Raw genomic sequence first — 13,058 nt, forward strand, 5'->3', positions numbered from 1 at the left:
CCTTCACATAGTAGCCACCTTCACATAGTAGCCACCTTCACATAGTAGCCACCTTCACATAGTAGCCACCTTCACATAGTACCCACCTTCACATAGTAGCCACCTTCACATAGTAGCCACCTTCACATAGTAGCCACCTTCACATAGTAGCCACCTTCACATAGTAGCCACCTTCACATAGTAGCCACCTTCACATAGTAACCACCTTCACATAGTAACCACCTTCACATAGTAGCCACCTTCACATAGTACCCACCTTCACATAGTAGCCACCTTCACATAGTAGCCACCTTCACATAGTAACCACCTTCACATAGTAGCCACCTTCACATAGTAGCCACCTTCACATAGTAGCCACCTTCACATAGTAACCACCTTCACATAGTAACCACCTTCACATAGTAACCACCTTCACATAGTAGCCACCTTCACATAGTAGCCACCTTCACATAGTAGCCACCTTCACATAGTAGCCACCTTCACATAGTACCCACCTTCACATAGTAGCCACCTTCACATAGTAGCCACCTTCACATAGTAGCCACCTTCACATAGTAGCCACCTTCACATAGTAGCCACCTTCACATAGTAGCCACCTTCACATAGTAGCCACCTTCACATAGTAACCACCTTCACATAGTAACCACCTTCACATAGTAGCCACCTTCACATAGTACCCACTTTCACATAGTACCCACCTTCACATAGTAGCCACCTTCACATAGTAACCACCTTCACATAGTAGCCACCTTCACATAGTAGCCACCTTCACATAGTAACCACCTTCACATAGTAGCCACCTTCACATAGTAACCACCTTCACATAGTAGCCACCTTCACATAGTAGCCACCTTCACATAGTAACCACCTTCACATAGTAGCCACCTTCACATAATAGCCACCTTCACATAGTAGCCACCTTCACATAGTAGCCACCTTCACATAGTAGCCACCTTCACATAGTAGCCACCTTCACATAGTAGCCACCTTCACATAGTAGCCACCTTCACATAGTAGCCACCTTCACATAGTAGCCACCTTCACATAGTAGCCACCTTCATATAGTAGCCACCTTCACATAGTAGCCACAGGGTTTTCCTTGCTGAAAGTTATTTCAGCCACAGCTATTAACCAGTCAAATATGGTACAAGTATGTAATGGAAATGTTCCTTACATTTCTTTTTACTGTCTTTTTGTCCAACTGCACACAATAGACGTTACTTTAAGAAGACATGTCACTACTGGACAAAGCAGAAGAAGATTACTTTACTGTTGATAGAAAATATCATGTCTCGTGCCATCTCTACAGATCACTGCAAGGTGTGTAGTGAAACAATATGTGTGCAGTGGAACCTGTGTTACGGTCACCTGGATTAAGCGGTCACCTTTGCAGAACGGCCATGGACACTAGAGTAGGTCCTAAATATTTTCCCATACAAATGTATGCATTGTTGTCTGCATTAAGTGGTCACCTGTCTAACGAGTATAATGGCCAACCAAGAATTCGCTGATGAATCACTGTATACATAACTTTCTCCTTCATATAGCAGTCGCTACTGGTGGCTTGTAAGCCAACTGTCTGACACCATGGCACCATTTCAATTAATGCACAATTATCACACTTCCTGCCTTTCAATTAATCTATCAGGCTTCATTACTTAAACGTATTCAATAACTATAACCAACATTCATAACAAGCTCACCTTGTCCTTTCTGTACTGAAATATTACTGCATTGCGGTTGGCGCAAGCCTCTTAATGATAGTCACTCATTTATAACGGCCATAGTCACTAAAATGCTGCTGACCACCTTATACAGGTTTTCTCTATAACAGCCACCTGTATATAAAGGCCAGATATATCTGGTCCCAAGGTGACCATTATAGACAGGTTCCACTGTATTTGTACAAGTATACCCTAAAGTATTGTAGTGAACTTAGAACATGTAGTTTACATTCAGACATTTGTATGTGTCCATATATTGTGTCAGAGTACAATATAATGGTTGACCATTTCTGATCAAGTGATTATGTTGATTGATCAATGCCGCCATTGGTAGACCATTGATTTATTATAGCTGTAATTCTTAATGTTATGACAGTTGTTGTTTATTATTGCATCATTACCTTTCATTATCAACCCTGTTCAATTGCTATGTAAAGTTTTCATCTTGTCGAAGGATCAGCTGGCCATGTATACATAAGCTAGAGCCTCACACCTTGTGTTTACCTCAATGGCCCTTATCCAAAAATGCAAAAAGCCATACAAAGTTTGACATTATCGCACTTTGTTGGTGTCATGTCTGTGTCACCTGCTTCGTGGGGGTTTGATTTGTACAGTGATCATTGAGAGAAGGGGGTAGTTGGAAAAGGCGGATACGGTCGGATGCAGACACGGACGCGGACACGGACACAGACAGTTTCAAAAAGGACTTTTACATTTATATAACAGTTATTTTTCATACCTAACGCTGTTTTTACAGTAGTCTTCGCCTCCAGACCCAGGCGTCGATCTTTTCATAGCGCTTATCCATTTATAAGCGCACGTGCGAAGGATAGACTAGCACTCTAAAGACCATTATAGTGTTGTATACGTGCTCTAGAAATCTAATTCAGAGTCACAGAGATTAATCTAGCATGTCCCAACTTAATCTCGTAGGCCAGGTCCTTGAAATCCTCAACACTTGGTATAAGCGCCTGCGCCTTATACTAAAAGGCGTAAGATTGTGGATTTGGCCTGCTAAGCTAAGTTGCATGGGGCATACAAGCTAATGTCTACAACTATATAACTCTGTATTAGACTTTAGAACATGTGTACAACACCATTATGGTCTTTGGCATGCAGTGGAGTGCTGGTTTAGTCCTTCGCACGTGCGCTTATAAATGGATAAGCGCTATGAAAGGATCGACGCCTGGGTCTCGAAGCGAAGACTGCTGTAAAAACAGCATTAGGTATAAAAAATAACTTACATAAATGTAAAAGCATATACTGCATAAATGTAAAAGTGCTTTTTGAAAATGTCCGTGTCCGACCGTATCCGCCTTTTCCAACTACCCGAGAGAAGGTGCGTTTCTATGTTATACAGTGACTGAATGTAGTTGTCCTTGTAGTATGTAGTTGTCAGTAACAAGTAAACATGTTTGCACCTGTTTTTTAAATATAATACTGTAAGGTGGTTTTTATACTACTGAGCTTTAAAAACAACTGTTCCGTATTAATATAGCTGAACAATAATGACACTGTTTATGGCTATAAAGGCTTGTTCTGATGATTTGGATTTAGAGCCAGTGCTATTTTCAATTGAGCAAATCAAAGACAATGATAGTGATGTTACCTTTTACACAGGATTTACATCATTCCTTCATTTTTTAGCTTGTTTTAACTTTTTGGGGCTAGCCGAACGAAATGTGATAATGTAGCAGACGTAACAGGGTCAGTGTAACAAACTTTGTATGGCTTTGTGCATTTTGGATAAGGGCCATTATGTCATACCTGCCCATCAAATATGCTACTTGAGTCACCCATACACACAGTGTGATTTCAGTAACTTGATACGTACGTATGTGCTACTAAGAATAATAAATTATAATTGAAGTAAGGATCCAAGCAATGAAAATAATGAAACAAGAGACGAATGATGGTATTGCAGCATAGCTCTGTGAGCAAATTTGTACATTGGCATGTTGTAGTTATTTTGTTCAATGCCAAAGTAGGGATTTTCCTACCGAGCTATGCTGTAATAGTACCATCACTCATCTCTGTTTTCACTACTTTTATTGCTTGGAACCTTACTACAATTTAAAATATTTTTAGTTTGTTCAGTTTTATTGTTACAGAACACAGTTCTACATGTATGACTGTTCTATTAGGGTGACTGTTGTATTAGAGTATTTTTGAGTCAGCTTCACACACCAAGCGGTGTGATCACTATTCCTTATTTACACCATGATGTCATTATAAATCAGCTAGATTAATGGAGGGGCAAGGTCATCATGTTCGAGTAAATAGATCTGTGGTAAGACTCAGGGCATTAGATATTTGGCATCTCATGTGTTGAAGGCATTCCAGGGCTTCTGTAGTCTGAAAACCCACCACAGTTTACTCAGACAATGTTGACTTGTGGTCACCACTAAACCACTGGAATGCTGGAAGTAAATGGTGTTACTTTTTTGTCTTATTCCTTGGCTACTATACAGTAGAGCTGAAACCGATGTTCTGAAAAATATCTTTCCAGATATTCTATGGATAACGACATCATCTTTGCTTCATCAGGAGCTTATAAGCACCGAAGGTGAAAATTCTTACACTTTGAGCTGCCAGCCATTGCAGCCAACTTGAAATGTTCCATCTGTGATGACATAGCCCACGTGGATCAACATTTTTACATTTACTAACAGGTTGGTTAGTTTACTAACAGGTTGGTTAGTTTACTAACAGGTTGGTTAGCAACACTTGCCCTCTTACTGCCAGTCTCACACACTGCCACACACTAATAAATCCATCACTAAATCCCTCTCTATAGTCAGTTAATGATACAAGAATAGCTGCATTGTAGATGCTTCTTACCAATTGGCCTGTGGATTTGTGGTGTTCCAAGTAAGGCAATGTTGCACTATATAAATATTGCATGGTTAAATCTTCTGTGCTTATATGCTTCTGGCTTCATATATCCTTTAAGTACGGCTTTAAACACAGTGTATAATGAGGTCACCTGTCTAAACTGGCCATTGTAAAAATCCCCTCATGTGCCAACTGTGTACAAAGCGGCTGCATAATGCAGCCACCTCCTTAACCCTTAAACCCACATAATCCAGAAAACTGGATTTAAAACTTAACCCCCTCACCACCAAATTCTTTAAAGTACGAAAATCTATCTAAGTGAAACCAAATGTGAAATTACACTACTTTACTGGCTAGCACTGTTTATAATAATACAATAAACATCACTAACCAGTTTACAGTTGAAGCAATTATCTCTAAGTCAGGTTTTCTAGCTTTTGAGCAAGTGAGCATATGCATACAAGCACGAGGTCACTGTTTTAAGGTGTACAAAAGTAGCAATACACCACTCCAACCTGTATAATCCCTCTCCTTACTGTTTCTCTTTATTAGTAGTGCCATTGTCACGTCAAAGAATCGTCTACAATACTTGTTATTAATGTTCCGAAAGTACATGATTGCATCATCTAATTGTGTAATAGTGCACAAGGGACCGGTTATCCCTGTTCCCGTTCACTTAAAGGTGTGTCCACTACAGGATAAGCTCAGGGGCTACTAAAATGCTCGACTGAAGTTACAGAACGTTTAGAATGTGATGCTACGGGCGTTTATAATCGAAACCGCCATATGGCGGTTGTGGCAGTGAGAGGGTTAATATATATCCATGTTTTGCACAAAGCACTGTAATTTTTGTATTGTCCATCCTATGGCTATGCAATTTACGTCATTCTACTTGTGATGTAACAAGGATTAAAATGATACCTAGGGTTTTACCCTAACACTAAATGGTGAGGCCAAAACTAGCCATGGTAAATAACTATTAGGTAAGGAAACATGCAAACCCTTTATGAAATTGTCCATAACTCGATGGTGGTTGCTCCTATCACCTTGCAACAACTTCCGTCCGATTCACCTTTAAATTATTTCTATCAGGCCATATATGACTCACGTGAGCAAACCCACTATTGAAATTAAACACGTGGCAAGAATTTTGAAACACGCTGCAACTCACTGTTGTTCATTGCTTCAGAACAAGTAAGCCACTGTAGATACAGTGTTCATTTAAACTTCTCCAAGTAGCCCAGTGAACAGATTTAAACCAATGTGTAGTTGTAGGCTATAAGAATTAAGTTACCCCACCTAGTGTTGCCAACTTGCCATGCATGTCCATATTGTGTAAGCACAAAAGCTCTTTGTGGATTTAAGGGTTAATAAGGTCAGGCAAACTTTGTTTCTCATCCCCGTCCACATCCCTTTTTACCCCACCGCATCTAATTTCATTATTGCTATTATCAATCACATGCACATGTATTTTGATGATAAGAAAGTTGGCTATCATTTTACAGCACAGATAATGTCACCAACACCTCAGAAATAGTGGATGCTACTTCTTAGTTAACCTTTATAGTAACAGACAGCTTGATTTGGAGCATTTTCTTTAATAATGAGTATTGAAAAATGACTTCCCGTCCGCATGGAAATCCAAATTTTTATGGATGAGAAACAGGTAATCAAGTTTGCCTGGCCTAATGTCAGAAGAGATATTTCATTCCTACAATGACATGTTTTCACTGTACTAGTGAAGGATTATCAAGATAACACTGGGATACTACAGTGTCACCCTGGATTTATACTATCATGATAGAGACTCAACTGTACAAAATATATTCTGTCATGGTATGTGCTAATTAAATGAACTTTGCTTACGTTTTACAATTAATTTTACAACACAAATACATGCACGGCAACTCACTGATTGTGTCTCAATCTCTGCAACACAAAACGACAACCTTCGCAACAGCCAAAGATCCTCTGAACATGCCTGACAGATCAAGCTTATTTCTGGTGTGATTATTTGTAAGCAATATAAATTTTAAAGCCGTTTATTTAAGACAGATAATTACGTGCCCCTCTGTCATCTCTGGACTTTAACTCGCCATTTTCTCTATCGTGGCTATCTTATCATTTGCCATTTACATCATCATCAGAAGTCCTGGAACTCTGGAAGAAGTCAGTAAGCGAATCTGTGTCAGATATCGATGTTAAAGTACTCATTCACACATACTGGTCTAAATCACTGAATTTATGTACAGTGAAACCTGTCTATTGAGGTCGCTGTGTAACAGTGCAAGAGCTTGTACTGTAGTATGGGCAGTGACGTGGATCCTCCGCTTTATTAGTCGAGTTGATCGAGACACTCTAATAGAACAGTCACGTTTCTACAAGTGTTGTATTTTTATATTGTAAAGTCCGTAAGTAGCTAGCAACTTAACTTCCTGTAACAACACAATGCAATGCTAGGTAGAAGTTGTAACTAAGCTGTAACTTTGATTGCTTTATTAGAGTTGCTTTGTGACTGCTCTATTATAGTATCTTGCAGTAATTGTTTTAATGAAATGCAAGATGAAAAGTAATTAATGTTGCTAAGGGATTAACAGCTAAAATGAATGTTAGTTGACTGCAGTTGCATGCCACTAAAATTAGTTGTATTTAAAACAGTGTTGCAGTATTGTAAATTGTCTACAGCACTGAATATTCTGTCACTGTAACAGGCCTTAAATTAACGTGCGGTCAACGGACAACGGACAAAATCCGCACAAATAGCACAATGTCTGCACATAATTAGTTTTGGGTGGACACCCATGTCCTTGCAAAACCAATAGTGGTACCATAAAAGCTGATGTGTGCATGTTTGTTTGTAGTGCTAACAATAACTGTCACTTGGTTGCTAGGAGATACTACATTTTCCCAATCCAAGGATTTACCAATGCCACCTCCCCTTTGTGTACTGCTATCACCAGCAGCTGTTATGACCACAGTCTGGTGATATGTTGCAGCTATGTGGTTGTGTTTAACCTCAAAACTTTCAATGGAAACTCCCTATTCCAATTCCAGCAGTCTATACAAAGTGCTCCTCTAGCTCATGTCTGTACAATTTGATGCTATGTCTGTACATTTGTGAATATGTAAGGACATTTATCCTCAGCACCTTAAAAATTAAATTAAGGCCTGCTGTAATCTAAATTTAAAAGGAGTATCTGTCAAAACCATGGAAACCCACCTAGATCTACTATTGTTTACAACATTGACAGTATGCTTATTCTAACAAAAAGGTTTGAAATCCCATCCAAAAGAGCTAATAGCTATAACAAAAAGTGCATGTCCAGAGGTAACTGCGACAAAAAGTAGTGATATACCACAGTGCGGCCATCTGTGAGGTATGCATGTTGTGAATATTAATCAGATAGTACAATTGTAAAAAGGAAACAAAGTGATGTTGCTAGTTTTTAAGTGCCGCGAGCATTTTCATAAATGCCACTCAAATTTGATTCTCAATAAAGCAAAGTGTATAGATTCTCTGATAGAAATAAATAGTTTGAATTTGGCTGCCTTTCCCTTGTTCATAGCATTGCCATACACAGGAAAGGTGGCCAAACTCAAACTATTTATTTCTATCAGAGAATCTACACATTTTACTTTATTGAGAATCAAATTTGAGTGGCATTTATGAAAATGCTCGTGGCACTTAAAAACTAGCAACATCACTTTGTTTCCTTTTTACAATTGTACTATCTGATTAATATTCACAACATACATACCTCACACATGGCCGCACTGTGGTATATCACTACTTTTTGTCACAGTTAACTCTGCTTTACTTGGACGCGCATTTTTTTACAGCTATTTTGGGTGGGATTTATAACTTGCATAAATAATTTGCCCCTTGTGTTCATTACATTCTACTGCTTGCACTAACATTGGACACTACAGCATAACAGGTTACTACAGCATGACATAACGTAATAGGTAAAATTAAAAGCACAATAGGCTGGTGGTTGATTTTGACCACCCATATCGCTCACAGCCAACCACAGTCATGCAGCTGTGTTGTATATGTCTGGTTAAGTGTTCTAGTATATGTAGCAGTTGGTATATGTACTGTAGTTTAGTGACGCATACATTATCTTCTGTTAGGATTCATGCTAGAGCTCTCACATCATTGTCTTCTGCTGCTGGCTCTACTGATAATGTGGAGTTGATTGAAGTCATACAAGAAGTGTCAACGTTGACCAACAATGATACATACAGTCAATTGATCAATGATGTATCTATGATGACAAGTGGTGTGTGACTGGAGCAATTGGAGCAGTGCTTGAAATCAACAGAAGAAATTAATAGTGTGCAAGCAAAAATTAACCATACATCAGTCAACTTCCTCAATATAAACATTATTTATTTTCACAATATTGTAGTTATATCCGTACAGTAGAAACTTGGTTGTCAAGGCCTCACTTATACAGATTCTCAGTGAACCAAACTACAGAAATGACTGCCCTATTAGAGCAGTGACTGTTTTATTAGGATAGTCTAATGTTACAAAATCTGTTGTACCGTATAACCAGAAATTTTGGCTTGGAATTAAATTTGGCGATTTAGCGAATGGTTACAAAATCACTGAATTTAAATTTCGTTGTTTGTGTTTCTGTCATAATAATAATTATAATAGGTAAGCAATAGAATTGCACGCATGTTGAGGCCTGCTGAAAATCGAAGCTGTGTCCACTTTTCCAATAGTCATTTTCTTCTTGGCTGGTGGTTTGTGTGGTAAGTGTAGATTTCTTTTCAATGGCTCCATCTGTTCGGCCTCTATGGGAGGGCCAGTCTTTACTAGCCGTTTAATTTTGTACATGTCGGCAATTCTTGAATATAAGTAATTGTAATCCAACTTGTGAAATGGAGAATGAAAAATTATTTGATCCATATGCAGTAGCCATCACTGAGAAAGGAAGCAACGTGATTGGGCATAATATTCCATGCAAGATCTCTGCTGCGTGCTCCCTCTTCCTGGAACCTTGAAATTATTGACTCCAATCTTCAGTTTTCTTTTGCCTGATTTTATACCACAGCTGGTAGCCATGTACACATTTTTCACCACGTGTAACTCCAGCTGGAATTCCATGTCACTGAAAGGCTTGCTGATATGTACATTTACACATAATACATTTTGCCAAATTAATTCTTCGTCAAATGCAATTTATCGAGGAATCGCCAAATATTCAGCTTTCCAAAATTTCTGCTTTTGTGGTATATGATATTTGTTACCAATGTTATTGAAGATTATCTACACACAGTTTCACAGATATGGACTTTTTCAGACTTATGGACCACCCCTGGTCCCAACAGGTTCTCATAACTGAGGTTCCACTGTAGTTGTATGTTAAATCAAATACAATATTTGTGTCAGTGTGAGAGCATACCGTAAAATTATTTTCATATTGTGAGTTTGTTGCACAACTGTTTATAGACAGTTTAGTTTCCAAGCATTAATTGTGTTGCTTATTGTCTAGCTAAAACTATAGCTATTGGTTAGCTTTCAATCAAGACACAATAAACATCAAGTAAATCACTTTACCATTGTAGCTATCAGTGAAGTAAAATATTAATAGAGCAGTCACAAATATTTATTTGTTCAGTGTAAATCATCTGATAACATTTGTGACTGTCTGGGAAAACTGGTCTTATCACCATTTAACAATATCGAGAAATGCTGGTTTTAACTATTCAGAGTGTTGTAGCTTGCTAATGGTGGTAGCTACATGTACCAAATTTTCACATGTTTTAGCCTGTTTAGTTGCGGGGGGCATACAGCATCGTAAAAATATAAACACCAGGTCTCGAATAAATGTTTTGTCTCAAAACGTCTATAGTATGTACAAGTTGAGCTGGATGATGAAAAACAGCTAAAAATTAAAAGTGTATTTTTATCAAAAGAATGAACATTTCAGCCAACCAGATGACTAATGGATTTAGGGGGTGCTGAAACACCCCCCTCCAAATTTCTGAGGACAACTTCTGTCTAATGGTTTAATATTATAGTGGGTATTTTCAGTTGTTGCTACATTGATGCTTGGGTTAACATGTTTAAGTAAAACAGTTAATTTCTTAGCATGTATACAGTTAACAAGGCTGTAGTATCTGAGAACTGTTTGTTTTTGCTTTATCAGTACCAAAGTTCCATGCTGCATTTATCTGAATCTAGCATCAATTGAAGTTAATAAAATTTAATGTCATACAGAGTTTACACTCCAGGGTGAACCTCTTCAAGCTCAACTTTATAAGCTCAAATGATACTGCAATATTTACATTGTCACGTTATAAGGAGATTAGTTGTGACCAAAAACTAGTATATGTAAATGACTGGACTCAAGTTGTTAAAAATTAATATTATGGTGATGGGGCCATATATAGTTGTAAACAGTCAGATTTCAATAGGTCTGTGGCTATACTACAAAGTTGAAGTTATTTTTGTGTGTGTTTTAAATCTGTACAATGACCTTAAGATCCAATCCTGTGTACTGTCACTTATGTATTGCCTTATAATCCAATAGCATTCAAAAGTGTAGCTAGCTTGTTCTGTTTTTCTAAAATTGCTTACAACTGAATTTATCCATCTTGTATACCCACAATCTTTCAGTACAATAGAGTATTTGGTTAAACATAGCTTCCAGATTTAATCTTGTGATAGCTATGTTCCAAAAATTTGCAGAGGACGCATCACTCCAGATCCCGCCCCCCTAGCTGGAAAATTCTACATACGTGTACTCTACACGCATATATGGTGAGTGTATACTTGCCCTCTCAAGCCTTCTTTTCACTGTTACTGTTTGGACATTATAGTTTGGACTTGTAAAGCACACTAGTTATACAAGCAATACACTAAATTTAGCAATCTTGTATATTGATGAATTTACAATATAAAATTTTATTAAGTTGTGAATTGATGTAATCAATTAGCAAAAAAAGCAAAACGCTAAAATTGCTAAATTTACTGTACTACTAAATTAAAGTATTTCAAACACAAAATTAATGGATCATGTATAGCTGATATTCATATCCTTCCCCTTTCTGTTCTTTATGAAAAGAATAGATTTTTGGTTACTGGCTATGTCCTTATATGATAGCTAGTATTACAACTGTTCTGGAATAAGGTGTCATTTCATCATTATTACACTTAGATGACTCATATTGCTTTACAAGCATTGTGGGTCACTTAAACAAGTTGTGTCATTTTTCAGACAAAATATTACCAAATTTAATACTGAATTTGTAATTTTTTTTCTATAGGGCATGCCCCAGACCCCCCTAGATAGAGCATGCTAGTGTCATTTGCACACTATAGCTAGTTGTATTAACCAGTTGTCGCTTTTCTTAGCCAACCAACCATTCATATGTTAGCACCCCCCTTCCGAAATCCTATAGATCCGCCAATGTTTGGTTCTATTACAAGTTCGAGAAACGTCTGTAATGGACACTGCTTTTGTGGCTTCCCATAGGAAATGTATGGTGAAAATTTTAATTGGCCATAAACATTATTTCAGACATTTAAATGAAAAGATTTTGAATTTTTTTTTACCAGGTCAAGCAGCACTACAAATGAGCCAAATTTCAAGATCTTGTGTAATCAATGAAGTGAAGAACGTTTTATCAGAGTTCCTTTTAAGCTTGAATCTGTGAAATATTAATATGCTAAGGGAAGCATCAAGGAGAGTACAACATCAAGGTATGAAGAATGCTGATCAGGTATACAAACACCGGTCTCGTACAGTCGCTGCATGGTCTCATTTAGTAGCCGGAGTAAAAAGTTGCTTGAAAAAAAATATGGGCTGTAATTCGAGACAATACAGTAATATGCTAGCATAGTACATTAGTACTCCAGCCTATTATGTGGGCAAAAATTGATGCAGGCATATATGCAATAATTGTATAATAAGCTCATTTCTTTGAGAATTTGGTTTTACAGCCAGAAATTATGCTCAGTGTGTACCGTATAATAAGTCTCTTCCAAAAAGGGATGGAACCCTCCTAGCTAGATCCGGTCCACTACTGGCATAATCCAGTATCTCCAAAATTCTACCCATGGTACATGTGATGCATTTCAGGCCCGTAGCCAGGGATTTTGAAAGGGGGGTTCTTTTTGACCAAAAGTGGACCTATAGTAAAGGTCCAAATATTGTGACTGTTCTATTAGAGTGGTTGACTGCTCTATTAGAGTATCTCGATCTTGCATTGCATTTAATCCATGCAATGAATGAGTTACTCGAAGCGCTTAATTTAGTTTCTTATTAGTGGTATCTAGTAAACTGTAGCTAATGGACTTTTGCTCCTGAAAATTTGGACTTGTATACCAAAAATTGTGGACCTTTTGGTTACATTATGGACTTTTTTACTGAAATTGGGGGCCTTTTTTCCAAGAGGGCAGTTCTTCAGAACCCCCCCTGGCTACAGGCCTGCATTTCATATTCCATAATTCTCAGCATCTAATATATAGTATTCCCAGCA

The sequence above is a fragment of the Dysidea avara genome, chromosome 4 (genome assembly GCF_963678975.1).
Source record: "Dysidea avara chromosome 4, odDysAvar1.4, whole genome shotgun sequence".
Taxonomy (NCBI): domain Eukaryota; kingdom Metazoa; phylum Porifera; class Demospongiae; order Dictyoceratida; family Dysideidae; genus Dysidea; species Dysidea avara.